Source organism: Herpailurus yagouaroundi, unplaced genomic scaffold, assembly GCF_014898765.1.
Source record: "Herpailurus yagouaroundi ecotype Mexico unplaced genomic scaffold, PumYag 202, whole genome shotgun sequence".
Lineage (NCBI taxonomy): Eukaryota > Metazoa > Chordata > Mammalia > Carnivora > Felidae > Herpailurus > Herpailurus yagouaroundi.
This window is the reverse complement of record NW_024412433.1, coordinates 6,735,450-6,758,442: the sequence shown is the minus strand read 5'-3', so window position 1 is coordinate 6,758,442 and position 22,993 is coordinate 6,735,450. Positions and strand designations below refer to the sequence as shown.

The 22,993-nt window shown below is 46.4% G+C and overlaps 1 protein-coding gene and 1 long non-coding RNA gene across 2 annotated transcripts in view; one reads left to right on the top strand and one right to left on the bottom strand.

The window, feature by feature from the left end:
- DGKD (diacylglycerol kinase delta) overlaps positions 1 to 22,993 on the top strand; it is an 86,911-nt gene that overhangs the window by 19,385 nt on the left and 44,533 nt on the right.
- On the bottom strand, positions 2 to 6,622 carry LOC121014403 (uncharacterized). The gene is made up of 3 exons (XR_005783197.1): positions 5,979 to 6,622; positions 2,670 to 2,818; positions 2 to 966 (listed from the first exon to the last, which is right to left on the bottom strand). It is a non-coding gene; the product is annotated as an uncharacterized LOC121014403 (long non-coding RNA).

The window sequence follows — 22,993 nt, the reverse complement described above, 5'->3', positions numbered from 1 at the left end:
GCAGGTTTTGGACAGACTTGTTTTTCCTTCTTTCAAGCATCCAGCGTGGAGGTACTCTCTCTGCCCAGTGCCTGAGGGCAGACGGACGTGGATAAACATGTCCCCTGCACTCAGGGACTTCTCACAGCCTGTTAGACGTGAAAAGTGTCTAGACGTTAGAAGTGATTATAGTGTCCCGTGACAGGTGTAACAGCAGAAGGGGCAGAACACAGTGCGAGCGTGGGGCAGATCTCTGTGGGCCCGGGGGCTGGACTGGCCACTGAGAAGGGGCGAGTGAGTGGGCTGGGGGGCGGGCCCCAGGAGCGTCCTGGGACCGGAACCCGTGCAGGCAGCTTACCCCCTTATTGTGCAAGTGCTTACATCATAATAATGGTTCTAGAGGAGATTTAAAGTGAGGGGAGGAAAGGTCACAGTTCAGCAGCTCTTCTCTTTCTCCGAGTCCCTTCAGGCTTTTGCCGGGGGCGTATGCTGCTTTTCCCATGTTATACGCAGAGCAGCGTGTGTGTAACTTTACATTTTCATCGTAAGCCCTTCCACATCATGGGTCTGTAACGATCACTTGTGTAGGTGGAGACATTTCATCTGTAGATGTGGCAAAGTTGATCATTTAAACTCTATTTCCTCGCTCTGTAGCACTGGGGGCTCAGAATGTGTTCAGGTGTTCATGCAGATGGTATGGCTAGAACAAGCATCGTAGGCTGCAGGAGGGACGTTTGGGAAAATGAGTGTGGTCTCCCTTGCAGAGCAGCCCCTGTGCTGAGCCCCCTGCCCGAGAGAGGGTGCAGTTCTCCTTGAGAGGGCAGCCTTCGCTCTGTCTTGTGTCCTTTTTGTTGCCTGATCTATTTGATTCGGGCTTGGTTCTGGTTCACAGCTTCCTCGGCTTCTGTCTACCTCATTTCAGATGGATCATGGTTGGGGCTGTACTGTGTCCTGATTCCCAGAATCTCTGGTGAGCGTGTCACGTGCCTGTGATAAAGGAATAGAGGCGAGGCTGGGTTGATGATGAGGAAGCGGGCAGATCAGGGGACCTGGGTGGAAGTGACCGAGCTGAGCTGGCCGAGGAAGAAGCGAGAGCAGAAGGGTGGGCTGGAGAAGGGCAGAGGATGAGTGAGTGCACGCTGGCATGAGGAAGGGGCAGGGGTGTGAGAGGGAGCAGAGGGGGCACGGGCAGAGGGCTGGAAGCGAGACGCCAGTGTCTGTTGGCATCATGTGAGAACAGAGTAAAGGGAAGGAGAAGGCCCTATTAAATAAATATATTTTTAAATTTCAGGAAAATGGATTGCAAATAATGGGGATGGACAATAAAGAGGGTTTTCAGTATGAACTGGATGAGAATTAAGTGTAGGATATTCATGCTTAGAGGGCCACTTCTGCATCATGCCATATATAACACTGCATGCATAAAAGGGAGTTTATATTGAATTCCCAGTATTTAATGTTTAGAAAATCATAGAGATGTGTTTCTTAGAAGAGGGTTTGGCTGCACTGTTAGTGTCCTGGGGCTGCCAGGACAGACTAGAACGACAGAGATTTATTCTGTCACCCTTCTAGAGGTCAGAAATCCAAGACGGAGGTGTGGTGGGACTGTGCCTCCTCCCGAGGCCTAGGGGAGACTCCACGCCAGCCCCTCCCAGCCCCTGGCTCTCCTGGGCTTGTGGCCACATCCCTCCAGTCTCTGCCTGTCTCCACATGGCTGTCCCCTGCTTCCTGGTTCCTCTCTTGTCTGTTTTCAGAACACTTGTCACTGATTTAGGGCCCAATCAGATAACCTAGGATGATTTCATCTCTGGATCCTTAATTACATTTGCAAAGATCCTTATTCTAAATAAGCTGATGTTCACAGGTTCCAGGGGATAGAATGTGCACATATCATTTTGGAGGCCATCATTCATCCTTCTTCATCTGCTTATAAGAAAAAATGCCAAAATAAGAATGATGTGAACATGTAAAGTTTTATTCCATGCAAAAGAAGGCAGTCCTTGGTCAGTATGGCAGTTCCACAGAGTCATCTGGGTCCTTCCAGAACTTGGTTCTCCTAGCTCAAGATCAGTGCCAGAGTGCCAGTCCCCTTTTATCTCTCTCTCTCTCTCTCTCTCTCTCTCTCTCTCTCTCTCTTTTTAAGTTTATTTATTTTGAGAGAGAGAGAGAGAGAGAGAGACAGAGAGAGAGAGAGAACGAGCGGAGGAGGGGCAAAGGTGGGGGGTGTTTAGAGAATCCCAAGTGGGCTCCCTGCCGACAGCCCGATGCGGGGCTAGAGCCCATGACCTGTGAGGTCACGACCTGAGCAGAACTCAGATGCCTAACTGACTGAGTTACCCAGGCACCCCTTGTATCTCCTTTTGAGAGAGAAGAGAGAGGGAAGAGAGAAGAAAGTGTGTTGCCTGGTAGCAGCTCTTAACTTACGTTCGGATTCCTGCAAGGGGTCTGTGGACATGACTATATTTTATTAAAATTGGTTTCCATTGCAATCCTAAGTGTTTCAATTTTTGTATTTAGACACATTCTGAGAAGGGGTCCATAGGCTTCACCAGACTGTCACAAGGGGTCCATGGCACAAAAAAGATGTGCCATATTTCAGTGTAATTTCCTATAAATTGGGAATTGTATTCTCATGTGGGATGTACGTGTTTAGAGGACTGCTTCTGCAGAATGCCATATTGAAATCTCACCTGGCTTCCCCGAAGTATCGTGGTGCACCTCTGCCTGGTCATGTTTCCACACCGCACGGCTTGCTGGGATGGGGATTGATCCAGCAGGCTTTGCTCCTAGTGTCATCCTAATGATTGCCCTGAAATGACCGTGTGAGGATAACCGTGCCCTGCAAAGAGAGGAGTAATTTGTCATGTCTGTATTTGTGACTTCCCTTTCCCCAAGTAATATTGTTGAGTAGGCCCTACGCACGATGTGGGGCTTGAACTCATGACCCTGAGGTCAAGACTCACATGTGCTACTGACTGAGCCAGACAGGTACCCTGTTATTGTTGAAATATTTAATGGTATGCAGAGGTTTTATGAAGTCTATTATAAAGGTGGTCTTCTTTGTTAGCTGTGTGACTCCATTTTCTCATCTGTGAAATGGGGATAGCCTCTCCTAGGTCACTGGGTTGGCCGAAAAGTGCCCTCTGAGGGTTTCCCGATTTCTATCTCCACTGGCACTCATCAGTGATAGTAAGAAGGTAATAGGGTTCAACTTGCACACTTAGCAGTTATTCTGATACTCAGGAATTTTAGATGGAGTCTAGAGAGTGTTAAAAAATAGCGTCTGCTGCTGAAGAGTAGGTATTGGGAGAGTTATTATCCTTAGAATTATCAAGCAATAACTACTAAAAACAGGAGAAATAAAAGGTTCCTGTTTTCAGTAGTTACTGCCTAACAACTTCAAGTAAGAAAGAAGCTATGCAATGATTTTAAGTAATATTTTTAGTGGTTTTAAATCTCGTCTGTTAGGCATTCATGTTTGTTGAATGAATGAACGTTCCCTAGTAGAACTGCACAGGGTGGAACCCTGGACCTGACTTTCTCAGCTGTTTCCAGTCGACGTCAGCCTGTGGGGTGATGAGGGCTGCTCCTTTGCCGAGGAACCATGACCTTTATCCAGATTTCAACATCAGTTTTCCTTCTCAGCTTGTTTTGGAGTTCGGATATTTCCTGGGCAAAACCCCTACGCCAGTCACTTTGGCTTGGAGAGAGGAAAAGCTATATATATAGTTGGCAAATTTCCTTCATGGAAAAACTCTTCCCAATTTCTGTGACTGCAGGCCTGGAGCTGGGGTGGGGCAGGTCATTCTCGTGGGTTGAGGGTGTCCCATGTGTCCTCTTAAGCTAGAAGATGTGCCAGATGGGAAGCCCCACGTATTTAGGACAGCAGCGCCTGCCACCTGGGCTCCCTGCCACGAGCAAGCCCACCCTGGTTCCTGCTCAAGCACAGGGCTCCAGGAGAGCTGACCTCACGTCCTGGCTGTGCCAGCTGTCAGCTGTGGGATCTGCGCTTCTCAACACCTGTCGCTTTGTCCTCCCATTGTCACAGTACTCACGCATGCTGGTGGGGCAAGTGCCCGGCACATAGTAGGTGCTTAGCGAATTAAAGGCTGTGATTGTTAAAACAGCCTTTGGGCGGTGGAATGGGACCGAGTGAGCAGCTGCAGGAGGAAGTGAATCCAGCAAATCCTCTGCTTCATAAGCCACTCTGTGTTCTCAGTTTCAAGAAGCAGGAAGAAGCAGGCATTGAGCCAAATTGGTAGCGTGTGTTTGCTAAGTGTGGGGTTTTGCTGTAGGCAGTGCCTGCCTCTGGAGCCTCAGAGCCAGGTGCTCCACGGCAGGGGTTCAGACTCAGGTCTTACAGTTGTTCCAAGCAGGCAGAGGGAGGGGACACTGTTTCCTGACAACCTTGTGGTGAGTGCTGGGGCCAGTGGTGGTCTCTTAGGTGTATTTAGAGGTGGGGGTGTAGGAGGACTCTCACTGGTCTGGGCCGTGTGGTGTTGTCCAGGAGGGGTTGTGTTTGTGAAATGTAAGCCATTTTCAGAGTGAGTGTGTGTGAGTGTGTGTGTGTGTGTGTGTGTGTGTGTGTGTGTGTGTGTGTGAGTGTGTGTGTGTGTGTGTGTGTGTGAGAGAGAGAGAGAGAGAGAGAGAGAGAGTGTTGTTGATGCTTCTAATTGTTCTTATTTACAAATGATAGAGGAAACAACCAGAATGGACAGCTGAGAGACTGTAGTTTGACTCTAGTACATTTAGAGTTTTTCAGGAACACAAACACTGGAGAAGGTATGTGGATGTGCGTGAGTTTTTTCTTAGGGTGTCTAGGAAAGTAATAATTTCAGTCATCCTTTACCCAATATTCTTTGGTACATGTGCCAGGAATATGATTGAGTCAAGTCCTGTTTTTGTTTTTCTTTTCCCCTTGAAAGTTAGGAAAATGGAATCATTCTGTAGGATATTATATTTTTTCTTAGAAAAACCCCTACTTTTCTGTCCCAGGATAACCTGGTATTTCAGAGCAGGTAGAGTAGTGAATAGGATCCTTTTATTTCCTTGAAACGACTTGTTATCAAATTAAGATAATTCCCTGCCCTGTGGTGGGGAGGCTCTGGTTTATTGACTCAATAATCCCTCCCTCTCCACAGTTGAAGCACCTGCTTTGAAATGTAAACTCAAGAATGAAACACATGATCCCCAACCCCCGGCTTTTCTTTTCTTTTTTTTTTTTTTTTTTTTTTTTTTTCAGTCGGGAGGAGGACGGTAGGAACTGCTGTCCCAGTTCTCTGCAGGATGTTCAGCTAGACCTTGAGACTTCAGCCCGGTGTTGAGGTGTTCTCCTAAGTCTGGGAGCTCCCCCTGCACACGGCTGTTCACTGGCTGTCCCTTTTGTACCATTTATATTTATATTTTATATTTACAGTTATAGTTACAGTTACATTTAATTTAGTTTTTAAGTAGGCTCTATGTCCAACCTGGAACTCATGACCCTGAGATCCAGAGTCCTGTGCTCTGCTGACTCAGCCAGCCAGGTGTCCCCTGGTGGACTTGCATTGGAAAAACTGGTTCATGGGGTGCCTGGGTGGCTCAGTCAGTTGAGTGACCCACTTCAGCTTAGGTCATGATTTTGTGGTTTCATGAGTTCCAGCCCCGCATCAGGCTCTGCGCTAAAAGCACGGAGCCTGCTTGGGATTCTCTGTGTGTCTGTCTGTCTGTCTGTCTGTCTCTCTCTCTCTCTCTCTCTCTCTCTCACTCACTCCCTCCCTCCCCCCCTCTGTCTCTGTTCCTTCCTTGCTTGTGCTGTCTCTCTCTCTTTCTCAAAATATACTTAAAACAACAACAACAGCAACAACCTGGTCGTGTCAGGTGTCCTGTCTACCGTTGCCTGATGGTCCCGGGCTGCCAAAGTCCAGAGATTGTAGATCAGAGTAATTAACACATTTGGGGAGTAGTTTGGAGTGGGTTGGGCCCCACCCCGTCCTTGATGGGGCCGGAGGGACACTGACCTTGAGGCGGGAGCCTTGGCATCTGTCCTGCGTGACACTGAAGACCAGCACCATTTCCGTGACTGCTTTCCAGCTGGCCGTTGCCAGCTCTGGCTGTCTTCTGAGGAGTGAACGTTGCGGTTTGCTTTATGTAACAAGTATCTAATCGCACCGAGGGATAGATTGGGTATTTGTTGTTCCCAAAGCCCTAAGCGCTGTTTTGTGCAGGGCACTACACCCTGTTGTAGATGAGATAACACCCGTTAATTATTTTTAGCACTCACTTTGACTTGCACAAATTTCCTGGCTTGGATGATAAAACTATATGGTCACCCCAGTCATTCGGAGAAAGGTTCACCCTGTCCTTTGAAGACTATTCTAGTGCATTAGATGTACTTTTTATAACTTCGTTGAGGTGTCGTTGCGGTACAAGGAACTGTGCTGTTTAAAGTGTAAGGCTTGTTGGGTGTTCACACCCCCGCCCCCACCCCTGTTGAAACGGTCACCGGTCAGGGCAGCAAACATTTCCATCCCCTGAATGGTTCCATCCCCCTGAAGGTTTCCTGGGATCCACCCTTTCTCTGCACCCTCCCCAGGCAGACATGGATCTGTTTTCTGTCTTTAAGATTATTCTGCGTTTTTTAAAGAATTCTATATAAATTGAATAATCCCGTGTAAATTGAGTTGAATAATAATTCACTGTAAATTGAAAATACGTCCCCCTTTTTATGGCATCTTTGGCTCAGTGTAATGATTTTGAAATGTTCCACATTGCGTATAAGCACAGTTTGTTCTTTTCCCACAATTTGTTGATCCATGTACGTGTTAGTGGGCATTTGAGCAGTTTCTAGTTCTGAACTATTGCACGTAAATCTGCCATGAACATTTGTATACAAGTCTTTGTGTGGACATGTTTTCTTTTACCTTGGTGTAAATACCTAGTAGAATTGCTGGGTATTTAGTATATAGTAGGTGTATGTTTAACTTTTTAAGAAACCGCTCAACCCTTTTCCAAAGTGCTTGGACTTTACCATTCTCGCCAGCAGTGCATGTGAGTTCCAGCTTCTCCACATCCTCACTAGCGCTTGTCTTTTATGTTACGGGTCCGATAGATGGGTAGCGGTGTGGCATCCTACTGTGCTTTTAATTTCCATTTCCCTGATGACAGATAACGTCTGCGTCTTTTCATGTGCCTGTTGACATTTTGTCATTTTTTGTGAAGTACATGGTAGAATCATTTGTCCATTTTTGTATTGAATTGGTTGTCTTTTTTTTAATGGCATCTTTAGAAGAATAGAGTCATTCTTTTTGGTGAAATCGAATTCATCAGTTTTTTTCTTCATGGTTCATGCTTCTTGTTTTTCTATCCAAGAGACCTTTTTCTACCTCAGCACCGCAAAGGTTTTTTGCTAAAAGATAGGATTATGATTGATGTACAGTTAATTCTGTGTGTAGTCTGAGGAAAGAGTTGATACCCATTGTTTTCCTTATGGATGTTCAGTTTTTCCAGCAGCATTGTTGAAGAGACTTTCCTTTTCTCATTGAATCACCTTGCCACCTTTGTCACAAGTCAATTGACCATATATTTGTGAATCTGTTTCCCGACTTTTTCTCCTGGTCCATTGATCTATACATCTAACCTTACCCCAGTACCATACTTGGTTGATTATCATAGCTTCGTGGTAAGTATTGAAATCAGGGCAAGTCCTCTAACTTTTGTTCTTTCTTAAAATTGCTTTGGTTATTTCTCGGTCCTTTCCATTTTCATGTAAATTTTAAGAGTAACTAGTCCATTTCTACAAAATAAGTTTGCTGGAATCTTTTTTTTTTTTTCTCAAGCTTTTTTTTTTTTAAATTTTTTTTTTTTTAACGTTTATTTATTTTTGGGACAGAGACAGAGCGTGAACGGGGGAGGGGCAGAGAGAGAGGGAGACACAGAATCGGAAACAGGCTCCAGGCTCCGAGCCATCAGCCCAGAGCCCGACGTGGGGCTCGAACTCACGGACCGCGAGTTCGTGACCTGGCTGAAGTCGGACGCTTAACCGACTGCGCCACCCAGGCGCCCCCCAAGCTTTTATTTTTAAGTAATCTCTTCACCCACCGTGTGGCTGGATTTCACAATCCTGACATCGAATCGCGTGCTCCACCCACTCAGCCGGCCAGGCACCCCCCTGCTGGACTGTTGATTGAAATTGCATCGAATCTATAAATCAGTTTGGGGAGAATTGATATCTTAACATTGAATTTTTCCATGAACGTGATGTATAATTTATTTAGATCTTATTTTAATTTCTTTCATCAAAGTTTTGTGGTTTTCAGGGTAGATGTCTTTCATGTCTTTTGTTAGATTTATGCCTGTGTAGTTTGATTTTTGTTCCTATTAAATGAAATTTAAAAATATGTTTCGTTGTTTGCTGCAAATATATAAGAATACAATGGATTTGTGACCTTGGAAAACAACTTATTAACTCTGGTAGTTCTTTTGTAGATTCCCCAGAAATTTCTATATAAACAGCTACATCATCTGCAAATGGGGACAGCTATACTTCTTTCTTACCCAAATGCCTTATATTTTTCTTGCCTCATTGCAAAAGCTAGGACTGCTTGGACAATGTTGAATAGAAGTAGTGAAAACAGGAATTTTTTCATTTCTTCTAATCTTAATAGGAAACAATTCAGCTTTTTACTTTTGAGTATGATGTTAGCTGTAGGCTTTTTGTTGGCACCTTTTTTTAAAAAGTTTTTTAAATTTATTTTGAGAGCTAGAGAAAGAGTGCATGAGTGGGGAAGAGGCAGAGAGCAAGCGAGAGAGAATTCCAAGCAGGCCCCCGCAGTGTCAGCATGGATCCCAGTGTAGGGCTCAAACCCACGAACCGTGAGATCATGACCTGAGCCGAAACCGAGAGCTGGATGCTCAACTGACTGAGACATCCAGGTGCCCTTTTGTTGGTACCCTTTATCAGTTTGAGGATTTTCTTGCTTGCTGAGAATTTTTATTATGAATGGGTACTGAATTTTGTCAAATGCTTTTCTGCATCTATTGAAGTGATCATGGTTTTTTTCCCCCCTTAATTTTGTTAAAAGGGCAAATTAAATTGATATTCAAATGTTAAACCAACCTTGTATTCCTGAAACAAACCTTATTTCCTCATGATGTATTATCGTTTTTATTTATTGTTAAATTTAATTTGCTTTTATTTTGTTAAGGATTTTTGCATCTATATCCGTGAAAGATATTGATTTGGAATTTTCTTTCCTTTTATCTTTGCCAGGTTTTGGTACATGGGTTAAGCTGGCTTTATAAAACATAAACTAGCATCATAATATAAGGGGGCGATATCACTGTCCCCCCCCCCCCATTTTTGATGGAATTTGGTGTTACTTCTTTCTTAAAGCTTTGCTAGAATTTACCAGTGCCACTGGGTGTGGGGTTTTCTTTTGGGGAACGTTTTTGATAATACCTTTTGACATTTTTTATTATGAATTAAAATTTTTATTGGATGTAGGCTATTTAGAGTTTCTGTTTTTTATGTCAACATTAACATTATACGCACCCTTTCTTTCCCACTCTTGATTTCTGTTTGTTGGAGGGAGAGTTGTAAACTTTGTGAGACAAGGGATTTCCTGGGGCTTGTTGACTCTCTCTTTATTCCAGCACCCAGAGCCATATGCCTGGCACAAAGTAGGCATTCTGTAAATATCCGTTGGGTCAACTGGTTTGTTGTTCCTGTGTCTCTGCCACTTGGCATCTCTGGGAAGCTTTCCTGTCTTCTCCGTCCACATGGGCCTGTGTCATAGCTGTGCCATGACAAAGGAAGGTGGCTCCTGAGTCAGGCCAGCTGGCCTCAGCCAACCCGCATGCTGTGCCCTCCCATGGTGGCTTGTTCAAATAACCTGGTGATGCGTCCCACAGCCCTGGTAGACAGACCTCTGAGTCAGGACCTGCTGCGGGGGGGGGGAAATATTTTCAACTTTTTTTCTGTTTTGGTTTTTTAAAATGTTAAATCCTGTGGTTAGAATTACTCTTTTCAGTTTTGAAATATACTTGAAATACCAGAGGACTGCAGGAAGCTTGGTCAGAGGAAAGGGATGAATTGTTTAAAGTTAGGAAGGGGGGTTATACGTGGGGCGAGATGATCCCAAAAGGCGGTTGACGTAGTGTGTGATTTACCTGCCTGACTGGAAACGTGGTCTGAGATGTCCTTCCCTGGATTGCTTACAGATGCCAGCTCCGGACTGAGTATATTAATCACTCAGGGTTAGAGAGGACAGGGATCACTCAGGGGGTTAGACAGGACAGGGTGATTTGGACTGGGCATCTCTGTGAGGACGTGACCCTGTTCAGGTCCGGTGCCCCCCCTCTCCTTTGCATCTCGGGGGCTGGGTCTGTGTGCACCTCCAGCAGCTGCAGAGGTTGGGTGAGGGAGCTGAGAGCAACAACTGTGCCCCTCCTTGTCCCATGTCCTTCCCGGGCCCCTGCTGGCTCTTGCTGCTCCCCTAGACCACGTGGGGTGGAGCAGGCGCTCCATCCCTCAAGCATCCCTCAAGGGCCACACTGTGCCCTGGATGTGACTGGTTGGCCAACTGTCTTCTGGCCCTCACTCCGCCTCCTACAAGCATGTGGCCTTGGGGAGTCATCTGTCCTCTCCGGGTATCTGCATCCCAGCGCGTGAAACAGGGTTAGGACAGATGGTCGCCCAGTCATAAGCATGTGCGTGAGTCTGTGACCTCAGCTTCCGGCGGAACCACAGCGGGGCCACTCGACAGCTGTGAGCTGTGAAGAGTAAGGGCTCACATCCAGCCGTCTTTGTCTCCTCCTCCTCCAGCTTCGCATCATGACCATCAGATTTGAAGCCTTCACTTTGTAGTGTCAGTAACATGTCTGAAGCCATGTTCCTCGGTTAGTCCTGGAGGGGAGGAGGTGGGTTGCCTGGGAGCAGACCGTGAGGGCCGTGGTAAGGGGTGGACAGGACCCACACCTCCGCTCCTGCTCCTGCTGGCCTCTGGCTTTGCTGGGAGCAAGACTTGAGCGCGTCCCCATGCATGTCGCCCTGTGGCCTCAGTGTGGGGTGTGGGCCTCTCACAGACAGCGTGGCTCCCAGACTGAATCACAGGAAGATGGGGGAGCGTGGGACTCCTCCATGCACAGCATGAACCACCTGGAAATGTTCCCCATGAGGTGGGGACAGGATGGATTAGGGGAGTTGTGCTCAAGGACACGTCACGGTGGTACGTTCCACGTCCACGAGGGTTTTCACCCTAAATTGCGTAGTGAGTGACCCTTCGTGTAGATGGGGAGGTTTTGATTCTGTGAGTATTCATCGAGCACGTACTACCTGCCAGGCACCCAGGGATTCCTCTGGGGACAGAATGGAGACCCTTCCTTTGTGGAGCCAGAGGCAGGGAGAGGGACAAGGTGCAAATTCCATTTTTTTGTGGCACATTGTGTTTAACACCCCCACACCACATTTTCTTTATGCTCTTCCTCACATACACGTGATGAATGGTTTATACGTCCAAGGCTAGTGGCAAACTTCTGTACAGGGCTTTGTGGGCTGTAGGGTCTCTCTGGCCATATGTAGCAGTTGGAGACGATATGTAAATAAACAGGAATGGCTTTGTTCCAGCGAAACTTACTTTACTAATTTAATTTAATTAATTTAATTGTATTATTTTATTTTACTAATTCTTTTCTCCCCCTTTTCTCAATTTATTTTTTTAAAAATTTACATTCAGTTAGTTTTCATGTAGTGTAACAGTGATTTCAGGAGTAGATTCGTTAATGCCCCTGACCCATTTAGCCCATCCCCCCCCCCCCACAACCCCTCCAGTAACCCTCTGTTTGTTCTGCATATTTAAGAGTGTCTTGGGTTTTGTCCCCTTCCCTGTTTTTATATTATTTTTGCTTCCCTTCCCTTGTGTTCATCTGTTTTGTCTTTTAAAGTCCTCCTGTGAATGAAGCCATATATTTGTCTTTCTCTAATTTCACTTAGCATAGTACCCTCTGGTTCCATCCACGTAGTTGCCAATGGCAAGATTTCATTCTTCTTGATTGCCGAATAATACTCCGTTGTGTATATATACCACACCTTCTTTATCCATTCATCCATCGATGGACATTTGGGTTCCTTCTATACTTTGGCTATTGTTGATAGTGCTGCTCTAAATATGGGGGTGCACGTGCCCCTTCGAAACAGCACACCTGTATCCCTCGGATAAATACCTAGTAGTGCAATTGCTGGGTCGTAGGGTGGTTCTATTTTTAGTTTTTTGAGGAACCTCCATACTGTTTTCCACATGGCTGCACCAGTTCAGACAAATAGTTCTTTAGGTGTTTTCCTACGAATATTAGTAAATAGTTTTATAAACAGTACGATTAGTTACACATACTAATTGATAACCTGTGTTTGAAATGTATTATATTATGAACATCTGTGTCCGTGAATATACACTTACGTTGTGCTTTTAAGCCTTGGCTGTGTGGTATTCCCCTGTGTGATCATGGCATGAGTTTTTGGAGATTTAGGTTATTTGTAGTGTTTTGCCGCTGGAAGCACGCTAGGTTTTGTTTGTTTGTATTTTGCCTTCTGTGCCTCAGCTGCTTGTTTCCTGCCCACTGTCGGGGTCGGGGGAGGCAGTGTGGGCACCACCTGCACACCCGGGGTGCCCTTTGTTAGTGCCCCTCCCTCCCCTGCCAGGGCCCACTGCCTCCAGCATCCTGCTCAGGGTGTCCTCCAGTCTGTAAAGTTTTCCACACTTGGAGCACATTTCAAAGCTTAATAAGGAAATAATCCCAAGTGTTTGTCATATTTCTGTTTTAGGTATAACTTTTACTTTTTGCTTCGTCTTGCTTTTTGTTCCTTTTTAAAAATGTACCGTCTGATGGATTACATGTGCTTTTGGCCTCTGGCCCGGTTGGCTTTGCTCCCTACCTGAGCATCCTGTGTTCCCGGGGACTGGTATCCTGAGACGGGTTGGGGGCTTGGGTGGGGCAGGGGGTGTTTGGCTTAGGCTGTGTGCTCTGGGCCCTTGGGCAGGTGGCATAGTTGTGGTTGGGGCCTCCTTTTGACCCCAAAGCTGTCCTGAGACTGGAGAGGAGTGCAGCTTTAGAGAGCAAGTGTCCTGTGAGCAGTTTGTGCTTGGGCTCCTCTCTGGGGGTCTGGCCACAGCAGTTGGGTACCTGGGGGTCTGAACCTGCATCCTGGGGCTGCTTTCACCCAGGCACCTCCAGGAGCTTGTTTGCATGGTTCTATTTTTGTGTTGCGTATGGCACTCTGTGAGGAAGTCCGTTGTCTACGCACATCCCAGCTGTTTTGAATAGTCCGGGTCTCAGGGGGCTTCAAGGTAGGGATTTGTGTGTGGCGAATCCAGAGTTTTGGGCAGCATCAGAACAGCAGGATGTGAGTAACAGGAAGTGACAGAAATTACCAAATGCGCCAGATACTTATTCTTGGCCACCTTTCCGAGTCCCGCAGGCTGGGGCGCTATATTTAGTACAGTGTTTCCAGGTTCCTGATCCTGCCCGGACACTGTTCCTTTGCTCCTCTTTTGGTCAGTGGCTGAACTTTGAGGTGCCGATTTGTTACTCTGGTGCCTCTGGCCTACCACGGTGGCCCACGGGGTCTTGTCTGTCCGTCAGTTTTAAAGCTCAAGTTTTGTTCTTGCTGGGCCACTTCAGTTCCGACCCAGTTTTGAGCAGTTGGAAAATGTTCTCCAAGAGGGCAGGTAAGAGTCCCAGGTGTTGGGGGGCAGTAGGGCCAGGTGATGCTGTGTGGGAAGGCAGCTGAGAAGTAAGGGCTTAAAACGAAGTAAGAGGAAGGAATTGAAGATTACTGTAAGCATCCCTAGAGGGTTGATCTTTGTCTCGTGTTTCTTAGAAGTGGAAGGCTGGGATTCTTAAAGCCATAGGCTTGGTGATGTGACTTCACCCACATGCTAGAAACCTCTTTGGTCTCCACCTGGTCAGGCAGAAAGCCTGCAGGTCGGGTAGACTTCTCTTTGATGAATTTCCGTTGTCTGAACGTTGTCACGGGAGAGATTTCACCCCACCATCCCTGAGACAAGTAGTACGGAGCCTGGAAAATTGTCTGTCCAGGCGGAGTGCTCACTCCTTGTTTGAAGTGCCGTGGACTCCAGTGATTCTCTCCCAGTGCTGTTGGACCGCACTTCGGGCAGCTGCTGACCAGATGCCCACGTGGGCTGCTCGGTGTCCCCCGCGCCCAGCTGTCCGCTGTGACTGCCATCTCGCCGTACGGGCAGCTGGGGAGCCTTGTCCACTCTGACCCGTGCTGGCCTGCGGACCGACCAGCGTCTTCCTGCTGGAGGACAGCAGGTGATGGCTCCAGCTGCCAACGGCAGGAGCATCCTGCTGCGTTCCCCCTAGAACGAGCCCGAGTGACAGGCGCTGACACCCATTTTGCAGGTTGAGAAGCTGAGGCTTAGGGACAGGTCGTCTGCACCGGGGACTGTGATATTTGTCTGTCTGCTGTGTGGTACCGCCCTCTCTGCCACGTGCCCGTACCCTCACTCAGGCTTACTGAGCGGGCTTGTCCTCGAGCAGCAGGACGTGTATCTCCGTGTGCTTTGATAATCCTCGAAAAGGAAGTTTCTAGGGTTTGATATTAGCTTCCGGTGGCTGCCATCCTAAAGATTCACGGAAAGGGGAGTGTTGGAGAGGTGTTTTTGTTGGTCTCTAAAAGCTTCCTTCTCAACAGTCCAACCGGTACCTTCCCCTTCTCCCTCCATAAACTGTCGGCCGGCTTTTCACACACTGAGCCAGTTCTTTAGAATGCAGGAGTCTGTTCTAGGGTGAGAAGCTGGAGGGCAAATCGGGAATAACTGTGTCTGCCGCGGATGGCACAGCAGCCAGCCGAGGCAGCCGGGTGTGCAGTGCCCCAGGAGCGCCTGCAGGAGGGCGTTAAGTCGCTGTGTGATCGTGTGCGAGAACAGCACGGCGTGCTCAGGCGTGCTGACGGTTCTGCTTCAGGGGCAGAATCTGTTCGCAGGCATGCTTTCAGGCTGAGCCATTCCCTTCTCCGAGGCTAGACCATACGCTAGAAGTACTTAAACTGTGTGCACCGTGCATGTGTATTTTTATATATACACATACAATAAGCGGTAAGCTATAAATGTAAGACATACTGTGTAATCTCAAGCTCTAGCTTAGGGGTTTTAGCATAGGTTTGTGCCAAAATGTTTAACCTTTAAAACATTATTAAATATTTCAGGCTTTCAAAAAGTGACACGGTGGACAACTGTGTATACTTCCCAGCCCAAGAACGAGAACGAAACCGTGCGGATATATTTGAAGTCTTTTATAGTCCGGATCCTGCCTACCCATCCCCCTTGCCCTCCCTCCCCAGAGGTCACCCTAGTTCTGAGTTTGGTGTTTATCGTGTACGTGCTTCTTTATCCTTTTTCTACTCCCATATGTAGGTATAAACAGCATGTCATATTTGGCCGGGTTTACAGTTGTGAGTAAATGGCATCATGCCGTGTTGTATCTCCTGCAACGTGCCCTTTTTCCCCAGCGTTACGTTTCCAAGATTTATCTGTGTGGACACGTTTGTCTTCAGTTAAGCAGCTCCAGGTTTAAAATGACTGATTCCTGATTCCTGGACTTAAGTCAGTTTCTGGGAAGTGGGGCACGAACCTCAGAACTTTGGATGGGTACGGCTGTCGTCTGAGGATCATGTGCTCAGTTGTGAGTGTGTGGCTTACGTAGTGGCCCAGCGTGCGGAGCATCCCACACTCGACCTGTGTCTTCCCAGCTTTGGCCGTTACAAACAGCACTGCCATTCGTACGCTTGCCTCCCCAGGTGCCCGGGCACGAGTCTCTAGAGTGTGGCTGTAAGGATCGAGCTGTCAGGTGTGAACATCTTCAGCTTGATGAGATATTGTCAGGTTGCTCTCTTAAAACTTAATTTTTTTAAAACTCCCACCAGCAGTGGTAATTTATGAGCGGTCTCATTTCTTTTCTTAATGTAGCCAGGCTCACGGCAAGGCGAAGACCCCATGGATGTGGTAAGGCATTGGTCACGGTCAAGATTTTGACCAATAGACACCTCAACCTCAGCGTGTCTGAAATTGAGCCACAGACTGCTCCCCCCACTTCAAGGCCTGTTCTCAGCCTCCTCCATCCCAGGAGGGGAGCTGATCTTGCCAGCTATTCAAGGGGTGCTTGTTGGCCCCTCTTTGTCCTGTACCCTGTCCAGTGTGTCCGGAAACGCTGTTGCCTTCAGGACGCCAGAGTGCAGCCACTCCCCTTCCCTTCTCTCTGGATGGCAGTGCCATGCACCCTCCCCCAAAGGTCCTGACTTCTGCCTGGCCCTGTACATTCAGTTTTCAATAAAGCTTTCAATAAAGCATTCTGGTATGCTGCTTTTTAAACCTAAGTCACATGTCCGTCTTCTGCTCAAAAGCTCCACCATTTCCCATTTCACTTGGCATGAAGGCCAAAGCTCTTGGTGGTGCCTGCCTGATGCTCCATGGCCAGTTCCTTCTGCAAGTTCATGCCTGGCTCCTCTGCCCCTGTTCACTTTGCTCCAGCCACCAGCTGGACCACCTCTTCCCTTCCACGTCCTTCCAGTCTTTTCCAGTGAGGCCCGTGTTAACCCCGACCTCCTTTGTCTGGTCTTTTTTCGATAGATTTATCACCAGCCACTACTCCCCATGCTGTATAATCTACTATAGTATTTAGTATTCATTTCCTGTCTGCATTTGAATGTAAGCTCCATGAGAGCAGGGTCTTATCTGTTTCACCTGTCTGTTCAAGTAAAAGATTGCTTGAATTTATTTCTGAGAAGAAAGGAAGAACTTGGAGCCCAAACAGGAGGGTGGGGCGTGGGAGAGGAGGTGAAGCTGGCCTGTGGGGGACTGTCAGCAGAAGGACATGTCTAAGTGGGAGCGGGGACCTTGAGGGTCCTGTCTGGTTGGCGGTGGGATCTGTGGGTCTGGAGCTGGGGGAGCGGCTTGTCTTGTGGGGTTTCTGGTTGCTCCCCAAGCGCACCTGCAGTTGGGGTGGGGGTGCTGGGGTCGCCCCGTCCAGGAAGTGCAGTGCTGTGTGTGGTTCTGACATCCTCCTTCCGTGGCTGCAACGAGACACAGCTTCATTGATTTTTCAAGCACTGTCGTGTGTCGAAATGAGTCCTGCCATTTCCGGTGCTCTCTTTTGTGGAGGCTTGAGTTCCAGGCCACGTGTCACAGCCGGATAACCGTGAGCTCTGTGACCTTCACATGTGCTTCCCTGCACTCAGGTATACGGAGAGGACCTGCTTTGGATTTCTTAGAGAATGTGCACTGAAGGTGTGTCCACATATTTCCTTGGCAAGTCAGATGTTTCATGAGTTTGCGCTACCTACAAATGACTTTAACAAGATAAGATTACACTTTTAATTTATGCTGAGTGAGACCACAGATGCACTTGTCCTTAAAGAAATGCAACATTGTTCTGGAGTTACTCCCTGTTTTCCCAATTTAAACATATTAGATATTAGAAAATGTTGACTGCGGTTATTTTTAATTAAGCCTTTTATTTTGAGACCATTGTAGATTCACATGGAATTGAAAGAATACAGGGATCCTTTGTGTTCTCTACCCAGTTCCCTAGCAGTAACGTCTTGTGAAACTATAGTACAACATCACAAGCAGGATGTTGACATAGATACCGTCAAGAATGTTTCCATGTCCACAGGGATCCATCTGGTGCCCTTTGATAGCCACACCCACCCTCTTCTTTAACCTGGGGCAACCCCTGTCTGTTCTTCGTTTCTGCAATTTTGTTTTCTCAAAAATGATCTATACATGGGAGAATACGGTATGTAACCTTTTGGGATTGGCTTTTTTCCCACTCAGCATAACTCCCTGGAGTTCCCCCAGGTTGTTGTATATTTGATAGTTGTTCCTTTTTATTACTGAGTAGTATTCCATGGAAAGGGTGTGTTGTGGTGTGTTTAATCATTTGCCACTAAAAGGCATCTGGGTTGTTTCCAGTTTTTGGTGATTGCAAATAAAGCTGCTGTGGACATTCATGGACACGTTTTTTGTGTTGAACACAAGTCTTCATTTTTTGGGGATAAATGCCCAGGAATGGAATTGCTGGGTCGTATGGTAGCTGCACGTTTGGTTTTTTAAGAAATTGCTACACTGTTTTGCAGCGTGGCTGTACAATTTTACATGCCCACCAACAGTGTGAGCTGATTTCCCTACATCCTCTCTGGCATTTGGTGTTGTCACTGTTTCTTATTTTAAGCCATTTAGTGGGTATCTAGTAATAGTGCATTGTGATCTTAATCAGCATTTCCTTCGTGGCTAATGAGGTGGGATACCTTTCTTTGTGCTTATTTGCTTCTGCATATCTCCTGACGGCCCGGGGTGTGGCCTGCAGGGATGGACATTTCTACTTGGCCTTCTCTGGACACTACCTGGTGGGGTGCTGGAGTGCCTCGCTTTTGCCCAGTGATGTGGGGGTGGGGGCCACAGTGTTTTCTGTGGTGTTTGACTGGAGTAACGTGGTCATTGGCAACTCTACTGCTATTGATTTCTGTCCTGTTTGCCCGTTCCTGGTCCCACACCTAGGGAGAAGCAGGCTTTTGATAGGCTTTTTAACTCTTCCTGGCTCATTGCTCTTTCTGGTTGCTGGCTTTCTCAGTCCCTCTCTAGGATGTCTGGGGTCAGCAGAGAACCCACAGAGCTGCACCATGTGTCATTCTGAGGCCCTGGGCCCCTGTCTGCCTGCTTCTCTCCACCTTTCAGAGTCTTTTCGTATTTTTTTAAATATCTAATGTCCAGGGTTTTAGTGGTACTTAGCCAGAGGAGTGGGAAGAAGTATGTCTAAGGTTCTTCCTGGAAGCAGAAGTCTGCTTGTTACTTTTCTTATTTTTTGGACCCGCAGATTTGACAAAGCGTGTCTGAGCGGCCCTCAGTCCAGGCTGCATGTCTGCCCCGCCTGCACGTCGTGGCCTTTGGACCATCTCAGGCCCAGGGCCTGGTGTTCATCAGTGTTCAGGTGGTTTGGTTTGGCCCGTGGTTCCAGCACGACAGAGTCTGCAGACTCTTGATCTTTTTGTCACTTAAGGTCACTTTTATGAACGAGAGGCACATCCAGATAAATCTGTGATTAGAAATTGCTGGACAGAACATGGCTGGTGAGTCAGGGACTGCCCTTGTCATCATCTTCCAGATCTCCTTTCTCCACCCTCTCATTTCAAGCTCTTAGGGAACCTGGTCAAAGAGGGGTGGGCGGGGCAGTGGGCAGATGACTCAGTGAGATGTCCCTGTCGTCCTTGCACTGGTGGCCCAGTCCGGTGCCCCTGCCAAAAAGGAAATGCACTGTGCCAGACCCTGCTTGTTCTGAGAGCCCGGGAAGACTGTTGGTGAGTGCCAGCTCCTCCCCCACCCCAGGCCCTCCGTGCTGGCTTTATTCTATTGCAGTCTTGCCGGGAATCCAGGAGGGACACTGCCCTTGGGTAGAGGTCAGGAGCCAGTCTGCCTGGCGTCCGGGCCCCTGCTTCCTTAGCCGTGGGTCTCGGGGCTTCAGTCTCCTCTCTGGACACCTGCTTTATCAGGCTGTGGAGAAGACAAAGTGTGCAAACACCTGTAAATCCGCAGCAGGTTTCCCGAGACTACCAAGTGCCCGGCGTTGGAGCCTGCCACTGGCATGTGACACCCTCTTTGTTGTCCCTGTCATAAGAGCTAGTGTGTGTGTGCTTCAGGAGTACTTCAGCCTTCTTCATTTGAGCATTACTTCTTTGTTCTCTGGCATGCCTCCCTTTTCACCTGTATTTCTCAAAGACCATTTGCCCATAGTTTAGGAACCTTGGCTAACTCTCCCCCAGACACCGGGAGATGGTTTTGTCAGGCGGGGGCGTCTCAGATTTGTTTGGAGTAGCTAGGTGTTTCCGCATACCTCCTGGAAGACCATTTGTATGAAAGGATGGAAGCAAAAGTTCTCGTTTCAAGTAAAACTTCTAAGGCTCTATTTTAGAGTCTTTAGCATATATTAAGGCTTTATTTTGTTTTTCATCATGGTAAGTCCACTCTTTTATCCCCAACGCCTATTTCCCCCATCCTTCTAGCCCCCCTCCCCTCTGGCAACCATCAGTTTATTCTGTATAGTTGGGAGAGAAGAGTCTTGTGTCTCTTTTTTCCTTTGCTCACTTGTTTTGTTTCTTTAATTCCACGTATTCCACCAAATCATATGGTATTTGCCTTTCTCTGACTGGCTTATTTTGCTTAGCATAACGTACTCTGCTTCCATCCCTGTTCTTGCCAACGGCAGGGTTAAGATTTTATTCTTTCCTGTGGCTGAGTCATATTCCATTGTATGTAAATACCACAGCTTCTTTATCCATTTCTATGTCAATGGAAACAGGCTGCTTCCATACCTTTGCTATTGTAAATAAGGCTGCAGTAATCATGGGGTGCACGTATCCCTTCGAATTAGTGTTTTCTTATTCTTCCTTCGGGTAGATACCCAGTAGTGTGATTATTGCATCTTAGGGTAATTCTGTTTTTAACTTTTTGAGGAACTTCCATACTCTTTTCCACAATGGCTGCACCAGTTTGCATGCCCACCGTCATTGCAGGAGGGTTCCTTTTTCTCCACACCTTCGCCAACGTCTGTTGTTTCTTATAATTTTGATTTTAGCTATTCTGACAGATGTGAGGTGGTATCTCATTGTGATTTTGATTTGCATTTCCCTGACGATGAGTGATGTTGAGCATCTTTTCATGTTTCCAGATCTGTTGTCCATCCGGATGTCTTCTTTGGAGAAATGACTGCTGTCTTCTGACCATTTTAAAATTTTTTTTTTTTCTAACGTTTATTCATTTTTGAGACAGAGAGAGACAGAGCATGAACGGGGGAGGGGCAGAGAGAGAGGGAGACACAGAATCGGAAGCAGCCTCCAGGCTCTGAGCCATCAGCCCAGAGCCCGACGCGGGGCTCGAACTCCCGGACCGCGAGATCGTGACCTGGCTGAAGTCGGACGCGTAACCGACTGCGCCACCCAGGCGCCCCTCTTCTGACCATTTTTAATTGGATTGCTTGGGGCTGGGTTTGGTGTTGTATCAGTTCCTTATATATTTTGGATATTAACCCTTTATTGAATATGTCATTTGCAAATATCTTTTCCCATTCTGTAGGTTGATTGTCTTTAGTTTTATTGATTGTTTCCTTTACTGTGCAGAAGCTTTTTATGTTGCTGTAGCTCTAATAGTTTATTTTTGCTTTTGTTTCCCTTGCCTCAGGAGGCAAATCAAGAAAAATGTTGCTCTGGCCGATGTCAGAGAAATTACTGCCTGTGCTCTCTTCGAGGATTTTTATGGATCTAATCCATTTTGAGTTTGTTTGAGTTTGTAGATGGTGAAAGGAAGTGGTCCACTTCCATTCTGTTGCATGTAGCTGCCCAGTTTTCCCATCTTTTGTTGAAGAGACTTTTCCCCATTGGATATTCATTCCTTCTTTGTCGAAGATTAATTGACCACATCACTGGATTTATTTCTGTGTTTTCTGTTCTTTTCTATTGATCTGTGAGTCTGTTTTTGTGCCAGTACCATACCGTTTTGATCATGGCAGCTTTATAATATGACTTGAAGTCTGGAATTGTGGTCTCTCCAGTTCTCTTTTTCTTTGTCAAGATTGCTTTGACTGTTTCAGGTCTTTCATGGTTCTATTCAGATTTTAGCATTAATTTGTTCTAGTTCTGTTAAAAATGCTGTTGGTATTTTGATAGGGATTGCATTAAATGTGTAGATTGCTTTGGGTAGTATAGATGTTTTAACAATATTCTTCTAACCCATAAGCGTGGAATGTCTTTCCATTTCTTTGTTGCATCTTGAATTTCTTTCATCATTGTTTTATAGTTTTCAGAGTACAGGTCTTTCAGCTCTTTGGTTAAGTTTATTCCTGGATAGGTTACTGTTTTTGATGCAATTGTAAATGGGATTATTTTCTTAGTATCACTCTCTGTTGCTTCATTATTAGTGTATAGAAATGCTACGGATTTCTGTATATTGATTTTGTATTCTGTGACTACTGAATTCACTTATCAGTTCTGGTAGTTTTTTTTGTAGAGTCTTTAGGGTTTTCTGTATATAGTATCATGTCATCTGCAAATAGAGTTTTACTTCCCTACTACTTTGGATGCTTTTTATTTCTTTTTGTTGTCTGATTGCTGTGGCTAGGACTTCCAGTACTGTGTTGAATAAAAGTGGTGAGAGTGGATGTCCTTATCTTGTTCCTGAAAAGGGGGAAAGCTGTCTGATTTTTTTCACCAATTGAGTATGGTGTTGGCTGTGGGTTTTTCATATATGGACTTTACTGTGTTGGGGTATGTTCCCTCAAGACCTGCTTTGCAGAGGGTTTTTTTTTAATCATGAATGGATGTTGTGCTTTGTCAAATGCTTTTTCTACATCTATTGAAATGATTATATGGTTTTAAGAAAATGTTTATTTATTTGGAAAGAGAGAGAGAGAGGATACGAATGAATATCCCAAGCAGGCTCTGCACAGAGTCTGACGTGGGGCTCGAGCTCGTGAACCGTGAGATCGTGACCTGAGCCGAGATCAAGAGTCAGATGCTTAACTGACTGAGCCACCTAGGCGCCCCTGTTTTTTAATTTTTTTTTAACTTTATATATGCATAATGAAATTATATGAATATTTATGTTCTTCTGTGCCTGGCTTCTTTCTTTCAGCATGTAAAGTACATTGTATTATTGGATTAGCAGCAGATGGTTCCTTGTTGTTGTTCTGTCATCGTCCCCTGTATTAATACATTACAGTGCATTTACACACTCTACCAGTGCTGGGTGTTTGGCTTGTGTCCATTGTAGGCCTGTTAACAGTAGTGATGCTATACATGTTTTTGTGCCTTGAGGAGGAGGATACGTGTTTGTGTTTCTGATGGGCGCTTGGGTGGAACTGCCGAGCCATGGGGTGTACGAGAGTTCAACTTTACTGTTTTATTTTTTTTTTTAATTTTTTTTTTTCAACGTTTATTTATTTTTGGGACAGAGAGAGACAGAGCATGAAC